Source organism: Prionailurus viverrinus, chromosome B1, assembly GCF_022837055.1.
Source record: "Prionailurus viverrinus isolate Anna chromosome B1, UM_Priviv_1.0, whole genome shotgun sequence".
NCBI lineage: Eukaryota > Metazoa > Chordata > Mammalia > Carnivora > Felidae > Prionailurus > Prionailurus viverrinus.
Window position 1 is genome coordinate 151,164,427 of NC_062564.1, and position 14,548 is coordinate 151,178,974.

General features: G+C 37.5%; 1 pseudogene; it reads right to left on the reverse strand.

Moving 5' to 3' along the window:
• Nucleotides 1–1,362: 1,362 nt before the first annotated feature.
• LOC125164881 (Y-box-binding protein 1-like) lies at nucleotides 1,363–8,174 on the reverse strand (annotated as a pseudogene).
• Nucleotides 8,175–14,548: the final 6,374 nt, after the last annotated feature.

The following is a 14,548-nucleotide window of genomic DNA, read 5'->3' on the forward strand; positions in this document are numbered from 1 at the left end:
CACACACACACATACATATATATACACACACACCTTTATAAATAGTATAGTGTATACTATATATATACACAACACCTTTATATATAGTATAAATAGTATAGTATATACCATATACCATACACACACACACACACACACACACACACACACACACCTTAATCAGCAAGGTTTTTCCTTCCATATGTTTTCTTTTTCTTTTTTTAATTAAAAAAAAATTTTTTAACGTTTATTCATCTTTGAGAGACAGAGACAGAGCATGAGCGGGGAAGGGGCAGAGAGATGGAGACACAGAAATGAAAGCAGGCTCCAGTCTCCCAGCTGTCAGCACAGAGCCAAACGTGGGGCTTGAGCTCATGAACTGCGAGATCATGACCTGAGCCGAAGTTGGACACTCAACCGACTGAGCCACCCAGGCATCCCCCATATGTTTTCTTATTAGTAATTATGGCCCCTCTTCAACTTAAATCTCTTTAACACTTCTTGTAAGGCTAGTGGTGACAAACTCCTTTAGCTTTTACTTTTCTGTAAAACTCTTTATCTGTCCTTAAATTTTGAATAATAACCTTGGTTGTGTATTCATGGTTGAGTTTTTTCCTTTTCATACTTTGAATATATTATGGCACTCACTTCTGGCCTGCAAAGTTTATGCTGAGAATTCTGCTCTTAGTCTTATGAGGGAGATCTCTTATATGTAACAAGTCATTTTTCTCTTGCTGCTTTTAAGATTCTCTCTTTTATCTTTAACTGTAAAGATAACTTTAAAGTCTGGGTGGCTCAGTCAATTAAGCATCCTACTCTTGATGTCAGCTCAGGTCGTGATCCCAGGATTGTGGGATGGAGCCTGGCATTGGGTTCTCATAGCATGGAGCCTGCTTGGCATTCTCTCTCTTCCTCTCTCTCTGCCCCTTCCCTGTTCTCTCTCTCTCTCTCTCTCTCCCTTTATCAAAATAAATAAATAAACATTAAAAAAACCACCCATGCTGCATAGATAATGCAGATAGTTCTATTTATCTGCTTAATGGGATAAAAGCAAGCACTTAAGGTCTTCAGCTCTAATCTTTTGTTCATTTCTTAAATCTTTTTCTTTTTTTTAAGTTTATTTATTTGAGAGAGGGAGAGAGAATATGAGTGGTGGAGAGCAAGATAGAGAATCCTAAGCAGGCTTCAGTGCTGCCAGCACAGAGCCCCATGTAGGGCTCTATCTCAGGAACCATGAGATTATGACCTTAGCCAAAGTCAAGACTCCCATGCTTAACCAACTGAGCCACCCAGGTGCCACTCATTTCTTATTGCAGGGATTTCATATTGATTTTTTCTTGTTGAATGACTAAACCTGATCATGGTAGCAATGGTAAGCCGCATTTACTCATCCCCACTGTGCTCAGCCTTGGAAGCTGACGAAATCTCAGCTGGTGGATCCACTGCTTTGCCATCTTGTGGTTTAGAGTTTTCTGGGCATCTGCCTCTGTAATTGAAGTTGCTGCGGTACCCAGGTTGAGGTGGCTGGTGATTTTGGGTCTCATTTCTTTGATTTTTCCTTATCTTCTTCATTGTTGTCCTCTCTGGACTGTCTTTAAAAAAATTTTTTTTGTTAATATTTATTTTTGAGAGAAAGAGAGACAGAGCACGAGTGGGGGAGAGTCAGAGAGAGAGGGAGACACAGAATCCTAAGCAGTCTCCAGGCCCTGAGCTTCAGCACAGAGCCCGATATGGGGGTTCACACCCATGAGCTGTGAAATCATAACTTGAGCCGAAGTGGGATGCCCAACTGACTGATCCACCCAAGTGCCCCTAGGCTGTCTTTGGCAAGGAGGACCCCTTGTGGAATCATGATCTATAGCCCCAGTAATATTCTGTCTCACTTTTTTATCTTGTTCTGTTGCAGCCTGCTTGGATAGGGAGGTTGAGAATACTGTGGTCCATGCCCATAGGGCCTCTGCACATAGTAAAGTGGAATCCAACCCACCATCTGTGGTAGGGCCTATGCTATGTGGCCTGGCCTTTGGGAGCACTCTCCAATCCCTTCTTCTTTTCCTACTCTCACTATTTTGGTAATTCTGTGGGTAACTGCATGAAGGACCCCTGTGACACGGATAGTGCCTATAATGGTTATGGTATGCTGCATTCTTACTGCCTTGCAGTGGAACTCCACTGAGGCCTGTCACATTAGCTGCTTCTGAACCCTTTTCTCCTTTGACAACATCAAACTCCAGCCTCTCTGTCTCCTGCACTGGGAAGGTACTTCCTGGGTTCTTCTTTATGGTAAGCTGGTGTACATTGTCCTCTGTGTCATTCCAGTTGACGAAACCATATCCGTTTCTTTCATATCCGTTGAACCATTTTACTGTTACCAAACCTTCCATTGCAGTGATCTTGTGGCTGCTGGCTAGTGTCCCCCATGAGGCCACTGCCCATCGTACCGGGCTTGGTGTCAGCAGTGCTGAGGGCAAGGACTGCGGTTGGCTACTGGGTCTCAGCCTCCATGCTTACAGCTATGGTGATGGTGACTGGGGCCAGATTAGGTAGCTGGGCTCCTCCTGGGGTGTGATGATAACTAGGCCTGTGGAGGCAGTGGGACTGCTCAGGGCTCTCTGGGATCCACTCTCTTTTCCTACTTCTGATGGAACTCCATTTTAAATTAATTTTTGTGAGTGGTGTGAGTTAGGGGTCCAATTTCATTGTTCTGCATGTGGTTCTCTAGTTCGCCCAGCACTATTTATTGAAAAGACTATCTTTTCCTTATTGGGTGTTTTTGGCTTCCTTGGCAAATATTAGTTGTCAGTATATACTGGTATTTAATTCTGGGGTTTCTACTCTGTTCCATAGGTTGTGTCTATTTTTGTGCCAGTACTGTTTTGTTTTTGTTTTTGTTTTTGTTTTTGTTTTTGTTTTTGTTTTTGTTTTTGTTTTACCATGACTTTGTAGTATAGCTTGAAATCCAGAAACATGGTACCTCTGTCTTCGCTCTTTTTTCTCAAAATTATTTTGCCTATTTTAGGTCTTTTGTGGATCCACACAAATTTTAGTGTTCTCTCTTCTGTTTCTGTGAAGAATGCTATTGGTATTTTGGTTGGGGTTATGCTGAATGTCGAAGGCTTTTGGTATTATGCCCATCTTAACAATATTAAGTCTTTTGATCCATGAACACAGGATATTTTTCCCCTTTTTGTGTTGATTTCTTTTAGCTAAATTTTGTAGTTTTTGTTGTATATATCTTTTACTTCCTTGTGTTGAATTTATTCCTAAGAACTTTATTGTTTTTGATGGTGTTGTGAATGGGATGGTTATATTTATTTGTTTTCAGATTCTTTATCATTAGTGTAAAAGAATGCAATTGATGTCTATATGTTGATTTTGTATCCTGGGATTTCAGTGAAATTGTTGATGGATATTTTTATTGTTGCTAGTAATTAACTTTATAAATAATTTCACAATAAATAATGTTTGTATATCATTTCATACTTTTCCAGTGTATATTTGGGATAAATTCCTAGAGGTAGAAATGTCAAGGGTAAAATCATGTTTTTGGGTAAATATGTTAACAGACTTTAAGTTTTAGAATGGTTTTATATTCACAACAATATTGAACAGAAGGTACAGAGATTTCTCCTAAACCCCCTGCCTCCGCACATCCACAACTTGCCCTTTTATCAAAATCCCTGACCAGAGTGGTGCATTTGTTGGCAGTGACGAGCCTACATTGATACATTATTGTGACCCAAAGTCCATAGTTTACATTAGGGTACAGTCTAATTGGTGTTGTGCATTCTATGGATTTGGACAAATGTATAATGACATGTATCCATAATTATAGTATACAGGGCATTTTCCCTGTCCTAATAATCTTCTGTGCTTTGCCTATTCATCCCATGCCCCCAGGCCCCTAGCAACCACTGATCTTTTTATTGTATCCATAGTTTTGCCTTTTCCAGAATGTCATATGATTGGAATCATATAATAGTACTTCTTTTACCTAGTAATATACACTTAATTTTCTTTCATGTCTTTTCATGGCTTAACAGATCTTTCTTTTTAGTGCTTAATATTAATCCACTGTCTGGATGTATCACAGTTTATCCATTCACCTATTGAAGAACATCTTGATTGCCTCAAAGTTTTGGCAATTATTAATAAAGCTGCTACACACATTTTTAATGTAGATTTTTTGTGTAGACATACATTTCCAGCTCCTTTGAGTAAATATCAAAGAGTGAGATTGATGAGTTGTATGGTAAGAGTATGTTTATTTTAATAAGAAACTGCCAAAGTATCCTCCAAAGTGGCTGTAGCATTTTGCATTCCCACCAACAATGAATGAGAGTTCCTGTTGCTCTTCACCCTTGCCAACATTTGGTATTGTCAGTTTTTCATTGTTAGATCAACTGATTTTGATAATTTCTAATAAGTGTGTAGTGGTTTCTCAATTGTTTTAATTTGCGTTTCCCCAATGACATCTGATGTGAAACTCTTTCATATGTTCGTTTGCCATCTGTATATCTCACTTGGTGAGATGCCTGTTGAGGTCTTTGGCCCATTTTTTAATTGGGCTGTTTGTTTTCATGTTGTTGAGTTTTAAGTATTCTTTGTATAGTTTGGGTAACAGTCCTTTATCATGGGTTTTCTGCAAATATTTTCTCTCAATTTGTGGCTTGTCTTTGCTTTCTTTTGATAGTATATTATGCAGAGCAGAAAGTTAAAAAAATTTTTTTAAGTTTATTTATTTTGAGAGAGAGAGAGAGAGAGAGAGAGAGAGAGAGAGTGAGAGAAAGAGAGCAAGAACAGGGGAGGGGCAGAGAGAGAGAGAAAATCCCAAGTAGGCACTAAGCTGTTAGTGCAGATCCCCACATGGGGCTCTATCTGATGAACTGTGAGATCACGACCTGAGCCGAAATCAAGAGTCAGACGCTTAGCCAACTGAGCCACCCAAGCACCCCAGAAAGTTTTAATTTTAAGGAATTGCAGCTTATTAATTATTTCTTTCATGGATCATGCCTTCACTGTTGTATTTAAAAAGTAATTACAGACATAAGGTCATCTAGATTTTCTCCAATGTGATTTTTTAGGAGTTTTGTAGTTTTGTGTTTTACATTTAGCTCTGTGATCCTTTTTGGGTTGATTTCTATAAGGGTGCAAAGTCTGTGTGTAGCTATTTCTTTTCCTTCTCCTTCTTCTTTTTGGTTTGGATGTCCAGTTGTTCCAGCACCAGTTATTTAAAAGACCATCTTTTCTTCATTGTATTGCCTTTGCTCCTTTGTCAAAGATCAGCTGGCTGTATTTATGGGGTCTATTTCTCAGCTCTCTATTCTGTTTCATTGATCTGTTTGTCCGTTCTTTCACCAATACCACATAGTCTTATAGTAATCATGAAGTCACATAGTGTCAACCCTTTGACTTTGTTCTTTGCCTTTAATATTGCGTTGGCTATTTTGAGTCTTTTGCCTCTCCATTTAAACTTTAGAATCAGTTTGTTGATATCTACACAATAACTTGATGGAATTTAGGATTGTACTGAATCTGTAGTTGGAGTTGGGAAGAACTGACATTTTGACAATATTTGAATCTTTCTATTCATGAACATGAAATATGGTGTCCATTTATTTAGTTTTTTAATTTCATTCATCAGAGCTTTGCAATTTTTCTCATATAGATCTTGTACATAATTTTGTTAGATTTATACCTAAGTATTTCAGTTTTTTGAAGGTGCTAATATAAATGACAATGCGTTTGTAATCTCAAATTCAACTTGTTTACAGTTCGTTGACCTTTTAACTTTCTATTCTGAAAGCTTGCTATAATCACTTATTAATTCCCTATTTTTTCTATATATTGCCAAACTGTTATCTTAATGGCTCTTCCAGCTTGAATTTCCACTAGAAATTGAGAAACATTCCCATTCCTAACATTTTCCCTGACAGATTTATTGTCAAACTTAAATATTGCCAATCTGATAGGCAAGCAATATTTTGTCACAATAGTGGTATTTAGAATTTTTCTTATTAAGGGAGATTGGCCATTGTTTTCTAATCTTTAAGAGTCATTTCTGTGTTCTTGTTCTGTGAACTACCTGTTCATATTCCTTAATAATTCTTCTGTTGGATTGTTGGTCTTTTTATTTGAGAGTTTGGGGAGCTCTTATTATATCATTTATGCTGGCCTTTGTTCCACTCCCTTTTATCAGTTATAAGTAATTTCTCCAAGTTTTTATGTACATTTTAACTTTGTTTACAGTGTTTCTGCTCTGCAGGGTACTTTTAAATTATTAGTTAATTATTCATTCTTCTTTCTTGAATTGTTATTGGGTACTGAGATAGTTGGGAAATTTCCCTGACCCCAGGTTGAAAGGTATTCATCTATATCGTCTTCCAATTCATGTAAAATTTTTATTAATTTTTTCAAGATTTTATTTTTTAAGTAATCTTTACACCCAATGTGGGGCTTGAACCCACCCCCCCCAAATCATTGCACGTTGCACTAACTGAGCCATCCAGGTGCCCTGTAAAATTTTAATTTATTTTTTTACTTTAAATATATGATCCTTTTGAAGTTTATCTTAGCACATGGTGTGAGGTGCAGATCTAATTTTGTCTTTAGCCAAGAGGCTTTCCAGTTGTTCTAAAGCCAATTAAAAAGTTTGCCAGGTAGTGAAGTCTTTTTAACTTTCCCCCATACATTTAATTCCAAGTTTGGCAATTCATAGGTTTCTGGAGAGTAACATTTTCTTTCTTGTTAAAGGAAAATAAAGTTGACAATTGATTTGTCAAAACACAAATCGTAATTCTCTATGTATTCTATTAAAGACTTTTCAATAAATGAAGATCAAATATAAAGTGGCTAGTTTATTTTATTTTTTTACTTTTTATTTTTCTTAAGTTTATTTATTTTTGAGAGAGAGAGAGAGTGAGCAAGCAAGTGGGGGAGGGACAGAGAGAGGGAGAGAGAAAATCTCAAACAGGCTCTGCAAGATCAGTGCTGATCCAGTTGTGGGAGTTGAACCCACAAACTGTGAGATCATGACCTGAGCTGAAGTCAGACACTTAACTGACTGAGCCACTCAGGTGTCCCTAAAGTAACAAGTTTTTAATAAGCAATTGGACATATTTCAAGCTACAAAATTCCCCCAGAAAAAACCCCAAGTTTTTTTTAAAATAACAATTTAATCCAGATATAATGTTGTTATTGATTATAGAGTCTCACAATGTGGTTTAAAGCAAAGCTGTTTTCATCTACCCACTCTGAAAATCAGCATGACTACAGGAGATTAGAATCAAATAGATAGTCTGTATTTTCTGAGGGTACAATTATTGCCCGCATTGATGCTCTCCAGCTAAAGATTACTAGGAACACACCTGTCGTTGGGCAATTTAGATTTCTGCTGTCATGAGCAGTTGAAGGAGGCCACACAACTGGTGCTGGGAAATCACAGGGCATCTCAGTAAGTGTTGGAAAGGACTTTTAAAATAGGATTTCAGTGTTGGTTAGGTGATTTGGGGAAAGATATAAGGAATTTTAAGTCTTTGTTCTGAGGCTTTTTTTTTTCTGGATTGCATGCTGTCAGGAAGCAGGGCTTCTCCTGATTGGGTATTTAGAATATCTGACTTAGAAGGAGGGAAGACTAGAGGGAAGCTAAAATGAGCAGCATTCATTCATGTTACTCGAGATAGGGAGATGTTGAATTGAATTGTTTGGACAACATTTACATTTTTCTCTGTCTTCACACATGATTACAGAGTGGTCTGGTTTCTGTATTTTTATAAATTTGAGTATGGTTGACACACAATGTTACATTAGTTTCATGCGTAGAGCATAGTGATTCACCATCTCTGTAGGTTATGCTGTGCTCACCACAAGTGTAACCACCATCTGTCACTACTGAGTACCATTGACTGTGTTCCCTACGCTGTACCTTTGATTCCCCTGACTTATTCATTCCATGGCTTGTTTCTTTCTTGATATCATAGTCAGAGAATGCTTTGTCCGATGTTGGTGTTCTGTGAGAAAGTGTTCAGGATAGTTTCCAGGTGTCAGGAGCTGCTTTTTTTTTTTCTTTTATGCTCCAAATAATGCAGAATTTTCCTTTTTAGTTCAATTTGTACACAATAACATATACCTGTATTAGTCAGGGTAACTAGTTCCAGCTGCTGTAGCAGATAATCCTCAAATCTCTGTTGCGTCATATTGGGCCAATCTTCAGGCTTCATCCATCTTGTGCACCACATGTAGCTATCCTCCACATGTGGCTTCCAAATATGCCACAGGAGGAGAAGACAAAGTGGAGAGAGCACACCAGGTAATTAGATACCTCACTGCAGAAGTGACACGCTTCACTTATCCATTGGCCAGGATTAGTCAATCACTCTACATAGATTTAAGGGGTATAGTAGTTAGGGTTCTCCAGAGAAACAAAACAGCTGAAGGTGTGTGTGTGTGTGTGTGTGTGTGTGTGTGTGTGTAGAGACAGAGAATGAGAAAAAGAGAGAGAGAGAGAAAGAACAAACTTTATTTTAAGGAATTGGCTCACATTATAATAGAGGCTGGCAGGTCCAAAATCAACAGGGTAAGTCCAACAGGCAGGACACCCAGGGAAGAGCTGAAGTTGCACTTGAAGTCTACAGGCTGTCTGCTGGCAGAATTCCTTCCTGTTCTGGGGAGGGCAGTCTTTTTTCTATTCAGGACTTCAGTTGATTGGATGAGGCCCACCCACACTACAGAGGGCAATCTGCTTAACTGTAAAGTCCAGTGATACAAATGTTAATCTCATCCAAAAAACACGTTCATAAAAACATCTAGAAAAAATGTTTGACCAAATATCTAGACACCAGGACCCAGCCAAACTGACACATAAAGTTAATCATCATAGGGAGGTATGTGATTTCCATCTGGATTTTCTGCCAAGCCACTTGGAATTGGCAATTTGCAGCATGAGTCTTTGGTTCCCAGCCAGTTTTCTTGCCAAACAATCCTTTCACTAATATATATGTTTTCAATAAAAATGCATATTTTATAAACATATGTTTATTAACTCAAGGCATTTTCATCAATGCACAAAGCTTACATTTATCTAGCACTTTACAATTTTATATTCTGTGTGATAGGTAGGATGTGTATTGTTATTTCCATTTGACAGATAAAAATCATGAAACTAAGGTGACTTATGCAAGGCTGCATCGTAAGGAAGTGAAAGGCCCAAGACCAGAAGTCCAGTTCTCATTCTTTTTATCTGCCACAGACACATATATAACGAAACATACCAAGATAAAACAAATCAGTCTTGGAACTTTGGATTTATGTCATCAGCTAGTAGGGAAAAATGTCTGTAACCTTGCATAGTTTTAAGAAATAAAAATAACTGACCTAATTTCAGTTTTTAAAAAAAAATGTTTAAAATTTTTAGTTTATACATTTTTGAGAAACAGAGAGAGACTGAGCAGGGGAGGGTAGAGAGAGAGGAATCCGAAGCAGGCTCCAAGCTCTTAGCTGTCAGCACAGAGCCTGACGAGGAGGCTTGAACCCGCAAACTGGGAGATCATGACCTGAGCCGAAGTGGGACGCTTAACTGACAAAGCCACCCAGGCGCCCTGACATAATTTCAGTTCTTACAGTGTAATGGCCATATCACGAAGGAGCAGGCTTTCTGTAGTATGTCACTGTGAGGAATGGTTAGTCCAAAAGGTGACAAGGTGGCATGGTGTTGTGTGTTAATTATAGTTTGGTCTTTTAATAATAATTGAGCTCACTAGCACGAGATTTCTAAGAGGTGCACAGTTGTGAGCAAACTCAGCGGACCTGCCAGACTTTCTAAAATAAGTACTAGCCGATTGCCCACTTCTGAGTTTAAGAGCCAGTGGCAGAATTATGCGGATGATTCCTGTGTTGCTTCTAGGAGACTGCCAAGAATCATGCAGCCTGCAAAAACTAGTTTCAGGAAAACCACAGTCTTCATAGCAGTTTCAAGAATACGTATTATATACACGTTAAATACAACACAGTCTGAATTCATGGTGATCATCCTTTTTAATTCCTTTAAAGATGGCATATCCCTGGCATACAGGAAGGTAATGCCAGTGAATCAGAAACATGCCAGCAGGAGAAGATTTGGTTCAAAATAAGCCCCTGGGGCATTTTGGAGAAAATCACATTTAATCACGATGACAGCAATTTAAAATAGCCTCTTTTCATTGTACCAGTCTTCTACCTCATATCCACCTTTTACTAACAAGGCCAAGGAGTAGGTCATTGACAAGAGACTTCTGTGACTTTAGTAGGAAACAGATGTGGAAGTACTAACCCTACTTTTTCTGGCACCCGAACGGACAGTCTACGGGAGTGAAGTGACATGGAGAAGCCATGGGGCTGACTATAAGAGTGAACAGGTGCCAGCCGGGCAGAGCTGAGGGGAACGCCAGGCTCACTGGATGACTGCATGGGTATGAACTATAATACATCACAGAAATTCCCTAAATTGTTCTCTCTCTCCCCAGCCTTTTCTATTGATTCATGTTTGTTCTGTATTTATTTCTGCTGTTAAGAATGACACAGAAAAAAGGGGACTGTGGGTAGAATCAGTACTTGGGACTTAAAAAAAACCTTAGCATTATTTTCTTGGCTGTCACGTTTCACTGATTCAGAACAACTGGTGATTTCTCTCTCTATAGCTTTAATTATGTTTGCTGTCAGAGACCTAAGCCGTAGGAAAGGACAGGACAGCAACTTTATTTTAAGCTGGATTGAGTATCACTAAATCTCCCCAGTTCCTATCAGCTTGAGAATTATAGTTCTTTTCTCTAGGAAATATTATATACTTAAGTTTTTTGAAGTTTAACTTTTGTGTTGTAAAGTAACCATTTTACTCTTAAAACATTAGTCAGAGTGGGGATAGAACTATAATAACTAGGTAATATTTTATAAATATATACCAAGAGGGTTTACTGTTATGGTAGTAAATCCCCAGATTAAAAACTTTTGAGCATCTGTAAGGAGTAAAATATATGTGTTAAACACTCTATTTACATGTAATATGCAACAGACTTTAAGCAACTTCTATTTAATACTCACAAGGGAATCCTTTCCTTATATATGGAAATCCATTGCACTTCAAAGTATCTACCCAAATAGATAATATGTGATAAATACGTATTTAAAATGTCTAATTTCCTTCTCTGATGTAAGATTGAGATGAATGTTCATATTTTCTTTTTTCTTTTTTTAGGGATTTTAATACTAGTATTAGTATCTTTTCTTTTTTCTTTTTTTAAAAATTGAGATATAATTGACATACGACATTACATTAGTTTCAGGTATATGACATAATGATTTGAGGGCTTGATAAAATAGTTTCTGTTGTGGACAGGCCTCATTGAGACGAACAGAATACTTTGGGCCTATTACTTTTACCCTCCCCTGCCGGAGGTGAAGCACATTTCTCCAGTTTTCAGTGTGAGATTCTGGTGGGGATCCTGGACAAAGGTTTGAGGTATTTCATTCAAACTGAGGATGGCTTCCCACCCAGCACTCTGTCACAGCATTTATGGGGAGTGTGTCACTGGTTTTCCAAGTAGGGCCATAGGCACCTCCTTGACCCCACTAACGAATACACTAACTGTCTCTGCATAAGCCAGGACTCAAGTCTACGAACACGCAAGGCCCTGAATACCTTTTTTATTTTTTTAATTTTTATTTATTTTTTAGAAAGAGAGAGAGAGAGACACAGTGTGAGTGGGGGAGAGGCAGAGAGAGAGAGGGAGACACAGAATCCGAAGCAGGCTCCAAGCTTCCAGCTGTCAGCACAGAGCGCAATGGGGGCTCAGACTCAGGGACTGTGAGATCATGACCTGAGCCCAAGTTGGCTGCTTAACTGGCTGAGCCACCCAGGCGCCCCAAGGCCCTGCGTACCTTACCTGAAATAAGAGCCCAAGACCCTATCCAGTTTATGCTGAGAGCCTCATCTCCTTGTTTTAAGATAACCTCCTGAATTTTGCTTTTTTCTGATGGTACGTTTCTACCCCAAAGTGAAAGTAGGATGTATGTTGCATATCTGTTTGCTCAATGTGTATGTTCTGTCTTTCCTGTTGAACTCATGAATAGTCATATATTCCTGACCTTTTCATCAATTTGTATGTAATGTCAATCTCTATGATTATAAAAAATCTGGAAGGCAGATTTGGGAATGCTCTCCAGCCTTCTCATTAGGCTTCCCTTCTGATAATAAAACTTTTTTGCTTCAAAACCAAACAGAAATTATAATGATTTGATACTTGTATATAATGCAAAATGATTACCACAAAATATGTAGCTAACATTCATCACCATACACAGTTAGAGAATTTTTTCTCATAATGAGAACTTTTAAGATCTATTCTCTTAGCAACTTTTAAATATGTAATACTTTGAAATATGCAATACAGTATTATTAATTGTAGTCACCATGCAGCGCATTACATCGCCATGATTTATTTATTTTATAACTGAAGGTTTGCACCTTTTGACTTCCTTTACCCATTTCACCTCCCAGCCCACCCTTCACCTCTGGCTATCACCATTTTGTTTTTTTATGTTCTCTGTATCTACGAGCTTGGTGTTTTTGTTTTTGTTTTTAGATTCCACATATAAGTGAGATTATATGGTATTTTCTTTTTCTGTCTGACTTAGCATAATGTCTTCAAAGTGCATAATGTCTTCAAAGTGCATTAATGTCACAAATGGCAAGATTCCATTCTCCTTTATGGCTGAATAATATTCTTTGTGTGTGTGTGTGTGTGTGTCTCACATTTTCTTTATTCATCTGTCAGTGGACACTTAGTTTGTTTCCATGTCTTGGCTATTATAATGCTGCAGTGGACAGAAGATACATGTATCTTTTCAAGTTAGTGTTTTCTTTGAATAAATACCCAGAATTGGGATTCCTGGATCATATGGTGGTTCTGTTTTCAGGTTTTTTGAGGAAGCTGTTGACTATCTGTATGTTTTTTTTGGAAAAATGTCTGTTCAGGTCCTCTGCCCATTTTTTAAATGAGATTGTGGTTTGTTGTTGTTGTTGTGTTTTTTGCTATTGAGTTGTATGAGTTTCTTTATATAATTTGGATAGTCACCCTTTCTCAGATATATGATTCATAAATATTTTATCTTATTTAGTAGGTTGACTTTTCATTTTGTTGATTGTTTCCTTTGTTGTGCAGATTTATGTATTTATTTATGTATTCATTCATTCATTCATTCATTCATTTATTTTTAGTTTGATGTAATCCCACTTGTTTATTTTTGCTTTTGGAATCAGTTACGAAAACTCATTGCCAAGACTAATATCTTCTGAAAAACAACTTCTGTGATCCAATTGGATGCCAGTGGGTATGCAGAATTGTGCATTCAATGTTGTTTTATAACATTTTTCCTCTTTGGTGATTTTGTTTATTTGTAGGAGATTCTCATTCATTTTTCTATCATCTAATAAGAGGACTTATCACTCTTTTATGTACTACTTATGCCTGAAGAAGTGTTACTTGATGTTGTTGTTCAAAGAGAGTATCATACAAAAGAATTCTATAGCACATGACTTCACACAAAAGCACTGTGGTATTTAGTTTGTAAAACATAAATCCCATTTTGTTAATGCAAAGGCTATGTTCAAAGAGGAGCAAGAAGCCAGTGTGGCTTGAATAGAAGTGGGAGAGGTTGAAATATATAAGACATTTAGGCCATGATTAGGAGTTTGAATTTTCTTTTACATAAGTTGAGAAGAAGAAAGACATTGGCAGATTTTAAGCAAAGGAGTGAAACTATCTGATTTTTATTTTAAAATGTTCACTGTGTAGAAAATTGCCTGAAGCACAACAAAAGTGGAAGCAAGGAGAAGCAATAAGAGGTTCCTGGAATAGCCTGAGTTATGAAGGTGGCTCTGTGGTGATATGTGCTGTATTTGTGGTATTTTTTAAAAGTTGAACTCTCAGGACTTACTGATGGATTAGATGTGGGTGCATAGGCATGAGAACAAACAAGATGACTCCTAGGTTTTGAGCTTGAGCAAATATATGGAGTGTGGTACTAATTATCAATTATAAAACTAGACTAAAAACTTAATTGACTTAAATTTATTAAAACATGCAAAATATCACATTAGTCATTCAGTACCATTACCTTTAAAAGTCAGAAAGGTATATAACGTATGGTCAACTAATTATCCTGCGTTGACATTGAAAAGTATATCATTAGAAATTTGAAGATAAAATATCTCATGGAGTTCTAAAAGACCGCCATGCTTTCTTATAACACTTCTGTTTGTGACACAGTTGTAGTAGATTCCTGGGTAGATGGGCAATAGGATTGAGTCAAATTACATTACAGACTCTATTTCTATCCTCCACTAGCTTTATTTTCTTCTTTGTGGGATTTTTACCTAATAAGACAGGTAGGTTTCAAATAGGATTCTGTTAGGTTGAATCTTCCAGAAAGAGTCATAAAATGCTAAGTGAAGGCAACTTTCTATTGCATTTCAATATTTCCTATCTGATATTGAACTTGACCAGAGATGGAAACAAATTTAGAGGCATTGTCAGGG